Below are 12,199 nucleotides of genomic sequence, written 5' to 3' on the forward strand. Positions count from 1 at the left end.
TCTCAACATCATCCTTCTTGAACTGTGGAGCCCAGAACTGGATGCAGTACTCCAGCTGCGGCCTCACCAAGGCCGAGTACAATGGGAGGATGACATCCTGAGATTTACTTGAGAAGCATCTATGGATGCAAGCCAGAGTATTATTTGCTTTGCCAGCTGTGACATCACATTGGTGGTTCATGTTCATCTTGTGGTCAATCATGACCCCCAAGTCTCTTTCAGCCATGGTGCTATCTAGCGTAGCACTGCCAAGCCTATAAGCATGCTGCAGGTTTTTCCTCCCAAGGTGGAGTACCTCACATTTATCAATATTGAGTGTCATCAGGTTTGTATCCACCCACTTACTAAGTTTATCCAAGGCAGCCTGGATCATTAGCCTGTCCTCAGGTGTGGACGTTATGATCCAAAGTTTAGTGTCATCGGTGAATTTAGCCAGTGACTTCTGACACCAAAGTCAACATCATTGAGAAAGATGTTAAAAAGGACCGGTCCAAGGACAGAGCCTTGGGGGATGCCTCTGGTCACAGAGCACAATGATGATTCACTACCGTCGACCACTACTCCCTAGGTCCAACCTCATAGCCAATTACCCAGCCATTGGACTGTGGTGAAACTGAGGTCACAGTTCACCAATTTTTCCATGACGAGGTCATGGGACACTAGATTTTATAGTATTGGCCAATCTGTGTCTTGAAAGAACTAGGAGCTGCCAGTAAGAATTACGTCAGCCATCCTGAATAAAGGAGTGTCTCCGTAGTTGGGTTTTTGTTTATGAGTTAGGTGTACTCACCGACCCTGGGCTTCTTCAGCAGAGCCATAGAGCACCTTAAGGCACCCAGGAAATATTGCTTAAATTACCTGTTGTACATTTTACACTGTATCCCCATTGTAAGCAGCTTAGCGAGCCTGCTGCATTAGAGGCTGGCTTTACGCTGGGGGGAGTCCTCAGCCAGTTCTTTAAATGAAAAGACAGCCCTTGCTCACACAAGCGAACAAACAGTAAATCAAAGCTTATAGCCCTTCTCTGGGCAGTAGGAGGCACCTTTTTGCTGTAGTCCCTTCCTGGTGTTGAGCTTCTCTAGGGTTACCATATGTCCCAGTTTTCCCAGACATGTCCTCTTTTTTGACCCCCTGTCCTCCTGTCCAGGCAGGTTAAAATGCTAGGAAATGTCCAGGTTTTTGCTCTGCCTCTGGCTTTTCCCACTTGGCTGCTTGGGGCTGGGAGCAGTGAGGCAAAGGTGACTGGCTGTCTAGGGATTGCATATTCTGTGCACAGGCCCCGGCAAGCTGCTTGCAGGTAAGACAGCCAGAGACACAGAGAGAGTGCATGTGTGCACACACGTGTGGCAGCTGCATGGGCTGCAGGGCTCCCATGCAACGAGGCAGGGAGCTGCGAGTCAAAGTGAGGGGAACTGGCAGGGCTGGGGGGCACAGGGGACTGTAGCTCAGGAGTGAGGAGCACTGGCAGGGCTGGGGGGTATGCTACAGTGGGTCAGGAATGAAAAGCAGCAGGGGGGCTAGGGGGGCTGTGGCTTAGGAGTGAGGGGCAGGGCATGGGCATATCACTGCCCCCCTATCATATACTCCTTCCCCACTCTTCCCCCTTCCCTGTACCTCCTACCCCTCCCCCAACCACAGATGTCCTCTTTTTTTTATACTGGAGATATGGTAACCCTAGCTTCTCTATGTTCGAGTCCAGCCCCTGCTTCAAGGAAGAGAGCCGCCCTGTGTTCAGTAATGGAAACCAACTAGGAAGCTGATAATATGCAGCCAGTACTGAGCATGACTACAAAACACCTGATCCATATGGGGCAAACATGCTGATGGGAACCCTTTAAAAACGTGGCAGGTGTTCTCTCTGCAAGGAACTAGTACCGGGCCTGGAGATACTGAAATACCAGGCAAGCACTTGGAGGGCGAGAGCAAGCCCTGGCACCCTCCTTTTGGTGCCAAAAATGCTGCTACATTTGGTCTTAGCCAAAAAAGACTGAGATGCTGATGGGAACCTTTTTTAATTACAAAACAACTAAAAGCAACTATATTAACACAGAACTTAATAACTTCCCCCCTCCCACTGCCCCTTGAACAATACCTTCTTCTTCTTACACCCCTTTCCACCATTAACACACTAACCTCTCACACACTACCTGCAACCCAGGAGGAAGCATCACCTTTCACTCCATCCCTTTGAAATAAATATCACCATTCTTCTCTCCTCTGTCTCTTCTCTGCCTTCTCCTTTCCCTTCTCATCCACATCTTGGTCCACATATTTTTTCAATTCATAAATTATACGACAAAACATTTTCTTTTGGTGAAAGCCAGTCCCTTCACCAACACTAGGTTTCTCACCTACCATATTGCTACTATTTCACAAAGTAGTATGATTCTCCATCTCCGTGTCTCCAGCCCTTTGGGCATTAACCCATAAAACACCATTCCATATGTTAAGTCTCAGTTTATATCAATTACCCTCAAAAAACAATGTATTATTTCCCATACCCCTTGCACACAAGGGCAGTCCCTCAGTCCCTCTCTTCCAAGCTTTTAAGCAATCCTTCAGGTCTCTCATTCTGAACTTCTCCAATTTTTGTTTCTTTTCATCTTCTATTCCTTCCTATATCCTCTCAAGGAACTCCTTCATTATTCCTCCATTCACTCCTCTTCTTTTGTACAACTCTTATAATACTCCACCACGACATCCAACACCTTCACACTCTCTTCTATTTGGATTCAAGAATGTATTCAATCTTAGTTACCTTTGCTACTCTACTGATGCCTACTGAAGAGGTAAAATGGTTACAATGATTTCCAGCATCTATTCTGGTCTGACAGCATTAAGGCGAAGTGCAGACATTTGGAGGGGGTGGTTAGGGGAAGGCTAAAAATGGCCACGTGATCTACCTTAGTTCACCCACATGTGGATCTTACACTGAGACCTAGTTTCAGTGATCAGAAATTAAGCTGAATCTGTAACAGAACAGAAGTTACGGTCACACAGACTGGCCTAAAGATAGAGCTGAATCGATGTACACTCAAACTTAACTGAATTGATCTAGGTTAGACCAGTGATTGGAACTTATGTACAGTTACCTGCACAGCCCCAGAGCTAGGAAAGTCCAGCTGCTCACCTCAGTCCCAGAGTTGTGCATTTCTACCAGCTCCCCTGGCATCTGTCTACTTTTATGCCCCCTCTGACCCCTTGCCCCACCCCCCACAGACTAGTTAGTCTCCCCAAAACCCCACCCCACAGGCCACTCAGGGTGCCAGCATTCAGCCCTGCCAGGAGCTGAGGAAGTAATATTGATAGAGGGAGGGGCAGGAGGGATGGGGGGGTAGGTTTTCCAAGGGGTCAGAAAGCTAAAAATAGCCCCTGGATCCATCCTCTCCCAAGTTCCCCTGTGGACCCCATGAGTCCTTCTGATCCCACCAAACCCTCCCAGATCCCAGCAAACCCCCATGGACCCAGCAACCCCCACAGACCCTTCCTACCCCCCCAATCCCCTCTGGTCATTCTCATGGATCTGGCCTATCCTCATCCATCCTGTGGATCCCATGTGTTGCCCCAATTACCCCATGTATGCTACCTGTCCCCCATCACCATGATCCCTTCAGTGGATGCCACCTGTCTCCCCAATCCCCCAGATACCTCCTACACATGCCACACTCCTCTCAACCTCCCCAAGGACCCCTGGTCCCCCCCCAGCACTTCTTGCATCCCCCCACACTCCCCCACTAGCGCCCCCATTCCAACTTACCTTAGATTGGGTGGCCATGTTTAATGCAATCTAACCTCCCCCTAACACCCACAAATATCTGTACTTAGTCTATTTCAATATATTTCTCCTCTCAGAGGGGTGGCTTTTTAAAAATAGAAGCATAGAAGTAAAGTGAATATTGCAGTAAAAAAAAGATTGCCATTGCCAGATAGCCAGTGACACATAATTGTATGGACTCCTAGGGTCCAGCTTGCTCCTGCTCCTGCAAGCTGGACTCCTAGGGTCCAGCTTGCAGACATTCAGTGCACATAATTTTCACTGATTTCATGAAGAGTCCTAGGGAAAGCAAACTTACAGAATAGGAGGTTAGTCAGTGAGAACTTGTGGAAATCAGATGAGGTCCTAGATGACTGGAAAAGGGCAAAAGTAAGGAAGGCCAGTGATTCCATAAGCTATTTACAGAACGTGGTAAACAATCTAGTCACAGACCATGCAGAGAAGGCTGAAGTATTTAAAGACATTTTTCACAAATAGGGGCAGCTACCAGACAATGAGTGCTGTTGGCAGCAAGCCTAAGGAAGGAGACAAAAAGCCTGGTAGTGTAGGTAAGGCTCTGGAGCAAGATGCACAGGTGGAAGCCCATCGCACCCCCTTTGACCCCAGGACCCCCAGTGCCCCCAGTGGACATCCAGCGGACCCCAACCCGGACCCCCAGTGCAGCTGAGAGGTAGGTAGGGCCTGCGGTGAGTGGTTGCTAGGCAGTAGCGGGAGGCAGATGAGAGGAGCTGAGGAGGGTCATGCCCCCCTCCGGCTCCTACTTGGCCCAGCCCCCCAGGGAGCCACATGATCAGAGCCATGCAAACAGAACGAACAAACAGGAGTGCTCTGCGCCCAGTGCAGGAGTTAGCATGGGAGTTAGTACAGAAGTTAGCACAGGAGGGTGAGCAGGATGGGCATGAGGCTCTAGGCAGTGAGCCTGAAGAGAAGGAGTGGCACAGCAGTAGCCTGGACTGCTACCTGCACAATGGTGGTGATGCACTGCATCCCAAAGTTCCCCTGCCCCTGCAGCTGGAGCCCTGCCCTCTGGCACCACTGAGGCCTACACCCAGACAGAGCCCATGGCTGCAGCCTTCACCCAGACAGAGACCTGGGCTCTCAGCTGTGGGGGCTGCCTGGCATGTGTTCAGGCATCTGGGATCAGGAGCAAGGACACCTCCCCTTGTGGAGTGTGCTGCACATTAGAGTCCCTGGAGTGCCGGAGAGCAGAGCAGATTGATGCCTACTACCAGGCTCTTCACCCGGAGAATGAGGAGGGAGGAAAAAGGAAGGCTAGCAGAATGAGGGTGCACAAGAGGAGTCCCTGTGCACTCTAGCCAGGGGTCACTTACACAAAAGTCATCTCCAGCCCCAAGGCACCCTGCACCAGGGCCACCACCCCCCTGCAGCTTCACAACATATATGAACCCCTCACAGCATCAATAGAGCCAACTGAGCCCCCAGCTTGATCACTAGAGGAAGAAAGGCAACTTGCAACCACCCCAACGAAGAAACACAGAGCGATTGTTGTGGACAACTCCCTCTTCAGGGGGACAGAGGGAGAAATCTGCTGCCCTGGCCCCTTGGCCCATGAGGTCTGCTGCCTCCCAAAGGCCTGTATCCAGGATGTAGCTGACAGGATCCTGAGACTTGTCTGGCCCTCAGATCACTACCCCATGCTTCTCATCCATGTGGGCACAAATGACATGGCTCATAGCAATCCCAGCCACTTTATGAGTGACTACAGAGCTCTGGGGGTGGGGCTCAAGGGGTTGAGGGCACAGGTAGTTTTTTCCTCAATCCTCCTGGTTATGGGTCATGGGCACAGGAAGGAGATGAATCAATTAATTCAATAGAAGACTTCGGCCCTGGTGCTATCACAAAGCCTTCAGCTTCTTTTACCACAGCCTGCACTTCAGAGGTGGAGGCATTAGACTGTTGGGAAGGGATGGCATCCACTTCACTCCAATGGGGACAAAGCTCTTCTCAGCCAGAATGGCTGACCTAATCAACAGGGCTTTAAACTAAGCTTACTGGAGGGTGGGCAGACAACCACCAGTGCAAGCCCACAAAGCGACAATCACAGAATCAGTAAGTCATGCAGCACAAGGGACTGCAGAATTCACTCCTACCCCAGTCCAGGGATGGGACTCTTCTAGGAGTGCTGGGAAGCCTAGGACTTCCAATGGCAGGCTTACTTGCTTGTACACAAATGTCAGGAGCCTGGGGAACAAACAGGAGGAACTGGCCCTCCTGCTAAATAAAAATCAATACAATCTCATAGGAATAACGGAAACCTGGTGGAACTCCACCTATGACTGGACCACAGGTATACATGGCTACAGGTATAGACCACAGGTATAGATGGCCGCCCTTTCTAGCAATAGGAGGGATCATGTTGCTAGAAAGGGTGGGGGGTATAGCTTTCTATGTAAAGGAGCTGTGCACTTCCCTACAAGTGGAGTTTGGCACCCAAGAAGGGCAACTTGAGACCCTTTGGATCAGATTACAGGGGGGATGTGGTGAAGGAGATATGTTGGTAGAAGTCTACTACAGACCTCCTAACCAAGAGGAAGATCTTGACTACACATTCACAAGGGAACTGGCAGAGGCTGCATGCTCTCGGTGTATGGTTTTCATGGGTGACTTCAAGTACCCTGACATCTCATGGGAGGAGCACTCTGCCAAATCTGATCAATCACGTAGCTTTCTCACCTACACTGACGAACTCTACTTGTCTCAAGAAGTCTATGGGCCAATAAGAGGCAAGGAGCTCCTGGATCTGCTACTGGCAAAAGGGGATGATCTAGTGAGTGACCTGAGAATCAAAGGGAAGCTGGGATACAGTGATCATGAGTTGATCACTTTCTCTATCCATCGCAGAGCTGGCAAATCAGTCAGCAATGCAGAAATCCTGTTCAGCCTCAGCAAATGGAGGCTGAGGGGAGATTTGGTGGCTGCCTACAAACTCGTTAGGGGAGATCAGCAGCAAATAGGAAGGGTCCTATTCCCCCCAGCAGCACCTGGGGTGACAAGGAACAATGGCTAGAAGCTGCTGGAGAATAGGTTCAGGTTAGAGTTTAGGAGGCATTATTTCACTGTTAGGGTGGCTAGGATCTTCCTAGGGAAGTGGTCCTCGCTCCTACAGTTGGGTAAATTCAAAAAGAGGTTGGACGAACACCTGTCTGGGGTTGTGTGATCCCAGCATGTGCTCCAGCTAGTGGAGGGGGGTCAGACTAGATGATCTATTTAGGTCCCTTCTGACTCCTAACAACTATGAAACTATGAAACTAGGATGTCATCCTCCTGCTGTACTCAGCCTTGGTGAGGCCACAGCTGGAGTACTGCATTCAGTTGTGGGACTGTCTTTGTTCAGTTTTTAAGTTAATCCACTTACAAAATAGGAATAAGGGCACTGTTACATGGTAACTTTAGGTGGCTTATTGAGCTCTTAGCCCCTGGACTGGCTCCATAGTTTTATAGTGCTTAGGGTTGGAAGGGACCTAAACAGATCATCAGGTCTGACCCCCTGCCCCAGGCAGGAACGAGTATGGGGTCATAACACCCCAGTCAAATATCTGTCCAGCCTCCTCTTGAAGGCTCCCAAGGTAGAAGAGAGCACCACCTCCCTTGGGAGTCCATTCCAGAGCCTGGCAGCCCTAACCATAAAGTAATGTCTCCTGATGCCCAGCCTGATCCTTCTCTCTAACAATTTGTGGCCATTATTCCTAGTAACCCCCAGTGGTGCCTGGGGAAAACAGAGCCTCCCCCAATTCCCACTAGCCCTCCCTGGTGAGTTTGTAAACAGCCACCAGATCCCCTCTCAGCCTTCTCTTCTGGAGGCTGAATAGATTCAGGCCCTTCAGAGTCTCTTTGTAGGGCCTGACCTGCTGCCCCTTCATCATGTGAGTGGCCCTCCTCTGGACACTCTCAATGCTAGCCACATCCCTCTTGAAGTGCGGCGCTCAGAACTGGATGCAGTACTCCAACAGTGTCTGACCAATGCCTCATAGAGGGGAAGGATCACCTGCCTGGACCTGCTTGTGATGCATCTGTAGATGCATGACAAGGTGTGCCTAGCTTTACTGACCGCTCCCTCGCATTGGCGGCTCATGTTCATCCTGGAGTCAACAATGACTCCAAGATCCCTTTCTGCCACTGTGTTGACAAGAAGAGTGTTCCCCAGCCTATAGGTGTGTTGCTGATTCCTCATCCCTAGATGCAGTACCCTGCACTTGTCTGTGTTGAATTCCATTCTATTCTCATCTGCCAACCTCTGTGACCTGTCTAGATCTAGCTGGATTCTGTCCCTCCCTCCAGGGTGTGCCCACCTCACCCCATATCTTGGTGTCAATTTAGACAGCATGCTTTCCACCCCCACATCTAGATCACTGATAAAGATGTTGAACAGTACAGGCCCCAGGACAGAGCCCTGGGGGACTCCACTGCCCACATCCCTCCAGGTCAAAAATGACCCGTCCACCACCCCTCTCTGGGTGTGACCATCTAGCCAATTTGCCACCCATCTGACTGTGTAGGCATCAATACCTCAGTCACCTAGTTTTTTTGAGAGAATGTGATGGGAAACAGTGTCAAAGGCCTTCTTAAAGTCCAGGAAGATGACATCCACCTCAACACCCTTGTCCAGGGACTTTGTGACCTGATCATAAAAGGAAACCAGGTTAGTCAGGCAGGTCCTGCCCTCAGTGAACCCATGTTGGTTGCCCCTGAGCATTACCTCCCTTGCTGGACCCTTGCAGATGTGCTCCTTGATAATTTTCTCAAAGGTCTTCCCAAGGACCAAGGTGAGACTAACTGGCCTATAGTTACCCGGGTCCTCCTTTCTCTCCTTCTTGTAAATGGGGACCACATTGGCCCTTTTCCAATTCTCTGGTACCTGGCCAGAGCCCCATGAGTGCCAGGGGTCCCGCTATGACCCCCATCAATTTCCTCAGCACCCTCAGGTGAAGAGCATCTGGACCTTCTGATTTAAACATGTCCAGCCCCTCCAACAATTCCCTAACTAGGTCATCCCTGACCCCAGGCATGGCGGTGCCTCCCCTGGGTCTGTCTGTAATCCTAGTGGGGGAAATGTCCCAGTCCCTGTTCAGGAATATGGAGGCAAAGAATTCATTAAAGAGGTCAGCTTTTTCATTAGCTGCAATCACCAGATTGCCAAGCCTGTCCTGTAGGGGCCCCACATTCCCAGATGCCTTCTTCTTTCTCCCTATGTATTTGAAAAAGGACTTTTTGTTATCCCTAATTCTGGTCACTAGCCCTAGCTCGATCTCTGCCTTGGCCTCCCTAACAGCCTGCCTGCAGTCCCAAGCAACAGAGGTGTAATATTCCTTGGTGATAGCCCCTTGCTTCCCTGTTTGTACACCTCCTTTTTTGCCCTCAGGCATTCCTGGATGCTTTTGCTGAGCCATGGGGGCTTTTTAGCACTCCTGTCCCCCTTGGTGTGCATTAGGACTGACTCCCTTTGAGCTTGGAGGATCATCTCCTTGAGGAACAACTACTCGTCATGGACTCCCATCTCATTGAAGCTCTGAGACCCCAGTGCCTCTCCTACTAATCTTTTTAGCTCATTGAAGTCAGCCCTTCTGAAGTCGAGGACTTTTGCCTTACTGCTTGCTTTCATCACCCTGCGCTGAATAGCAAATTCCAGCAGGTGATGATTACTGTCATCCAGGTGGTCGAGTACCCACAGACCCTTCACCAGGTCATCGCCTGTGGCAAGGACCAAGTCCAGCAAGGCATTTCCCCTGGTGGGACTATGCACCTCCTGGGTTAGGTGGAGGTCCTGTATCCTGGCTAGGAACCTACGTGAGCAGTCAGACCTGGTTGACTGCTACTCTCAGCAGATGCCTGGGTAGTTTAGGTCACCCATGACAACCACATCTCTTGACTTTACAGGGTCCGTGAGCTGACCTGAGAATTCCAGGTCCAGCTCATCCCCCTGGTGAAGTGGTCTGTAGTAGACACCCACTGCCAAGTCCCTTTCCCCATGACCCACTTGCATTCTAACCCAGAATGCCTCAGTTAGCCCCTCTGCTGATCCCATCCTGATCATTGAGGATGTGTTTTGCTATTTAACATAGAGTGCTACACTCCCCCCACTTTTTTCCCTGCTCTTTCCCACCTGTACAGCCTGTAGCCCTCAATGTCCACTGCCCAGTCATGGGTAGAATCCCACCAGGTTTCCGTGAGCACCACTAGGTCTGGGTTTTTGCTTGCTAGCAGCATGTTAACACCTCTTAAGTGATTTGAAGCACTAATTATTTGTCTTAATATTATGCCACTCCAGGGCAAGATTATCTCTAATCCACATAATTTTGCTCCCATTTCATTAACCTGTGGCTACTCTCCACAGCTTTTCCACCCAAGCTGAAGTCCTCCAGTATCCCAGGAGGCAGTGGGCCCTCCTGAGTTGGGGCAAGTGAGGATGCAAGGTCACAGCAGGTCAGACACAGCATCTCACCCCTCACTGGACACATCCAGCAGAGTGAGTACCATAGCCCCAGCATCCTTAATGCCACAATGCCTCCCACTGCTTCTAGGATCAGCTTTGCTCCAGGAGCAGAGCAAGGTGGCCTGAGGAGGGGAGAGGGGCACTGCCAGTCCCAAAGACAGTGTGGAGATGGTGTCCCACCACTCAGACTGACTCATTCTGCTCCTGCCAGAAGAAGAGCCAGTTAGAGCAGCAGCAGGGAGGTGGTGCCCCTCTCACTCAGACTAGATCAGTCTGTTTCTGGTGGGAGCGGAGCCAAGAGAAGTACCAGCCTGAGTTATGGTAGGAGGTACCACAGCTGCCATGCACTCCGGGGCTGCAACACTCACTCTGCCTGGTAGGAACAGTGAGCCTGTCCTTCCCCTAGCTCTTAGTCCTGCCTCTGCTCACCAAGCCTTTAGGGGCAAGTCACAGCTGCACAGGGGAGGGGCACTTAGAGCAGATTTTTTTCCTTTAATGTGTGACTGTTCCACTAAGATGAACAACACTGAGCTGATGAACATTTGTGCAGCTTTCAATGTAAGGTGTAACAAGGACCTAAGATAAATGTGGAAGAGAGATCCCAGGAGCAGGAGAAGCCCAAGATTAACTACATTTTCCCGCTTATCTCAGGTGGAACCTGGGATGCAGCCAAAGACTGAAAAACTGGGCAACACTTCCAGACCCAATGCTTATTCTGGATTGGTGATGGCAGGGCCCGGAGAGGTACTTCCAGCACTGGAGAGGGGCAGCTAAAAGAGGACTGCAGGGTTGCAGTGGAGACGATGCTGGGGGACTCTCCTGTTTGCATCAGTCAGCACCTAGCATCCGGAGAAGAGCACAAGCAGTTGGCATGGGTGGTCGGAAGATCACTAACTACCTCAAGTACTGACATGCAGGATGTCAGGGTCAGCAGTCTGACCAGACCTAGGCACTCGGGCTGAAGAGGAATTGGGCTAAAGGGGCATGGAAGTCTGAACCCCCAGTGAGTTGGGCACAGGGGAAAAGCCTTGCCCACAACCAAAGGCCTCAGTAGTTTTTTTTCCCTCTTATTTGGATATTTTTTGTAGTTATTGGTGGGCTTAGAGTGAGTGGACCAGGGAGAGTTGACCCCAAAGATAATGCAGGCCCATGAATTAATCCTAGCCCATGTGGGACCTATTAAAAAAAAGGAATTTATTTGAATTCATAGAAGCCTGTATACTCCCATGGCAGGGTCAGAGATTTTGCTGATCTCTGAGTGCAGAATACTTAGCCCACTAAAGGGCTTAATCATGTCTAACAGAAAGACCGGATATAAATTGCAGGTAGCCCGGATAGGCTCACCATCAGTAGCCCAGAGGGACCTCCACCTGAGATTAAAGTGTCCAGTAACTTTGGGGTGTGGTAAGGCCAAGTATAGGGTAGGAGAAGCCCCACAAAGCAATTCTTCCAATAGCTTTTGACATATCACCCAGTGGAACCAGCTCCCCAGCAGTAGTGAGATCAAAGTTGTGGCAGGTAAGAGAACAACAGAGCACAGCTGGGGAATAGGATGCTATTCTCCATATACAGGTGCCATTTTGCAGAGAAGATGCCAGATCAGAGAGGGCCAAGGCATTACAGCACCTACCCTTGACAATAAACTATAAGGGCCTTGTTACACATTAATTTTGGGCGGCTTCTAGAACTCTTAACCCCTGGATTGTCCACACATTAACACGATTAAGTAGCTTAAAGCACTCCTTATGCAGCCCAAAGTTACATCACTCCAGGGCAGGATTATCTCTTGATCCTCATAACCCAGTTCCTGTCCCATTAAGGTGTGGCCACTTCCCACAAATGTGCCACTCGAGTTGAAGGTATGACTGCAAGCTAACACTTAGCCAATCCATATTTGTGCAGCTCACAGTGTAACATGTAAAAAGGTCCTAAAAAGATACAATTAATGCAGAATATGGATGTTAATGCCAGAA

General features: G+C 50.0%; 1 pseudogene; it reads right to left on the reverse strand.

Moving 5' to 3' along the window:
- Nucleotides 1-1,864: 1,864 nt before the first annotated feature.
- On the reverse strand, nucleotides 1,865-1,999 carry LOC132248981 (U2 spliceosomal RNA; annotated as a pseudogene).
- Nucleotides 2,000-12,199: the final 10,200 nt, after the last annotated feature.

Source organism: Alligator mississippiensis, chromosome 2 (genome assembly GCF_030867095.1).
Source record: "Alligator mississippiensis isolate rAllMis1 chromosome 2, rAllMis1, whole genome shotgun sequence".
NCBI classification, from domain to species: Eukaryota; Metazoa; Chordata; order Crocodylia; family Alligatoridae; genus Alligator; species Alligator mississippiensis.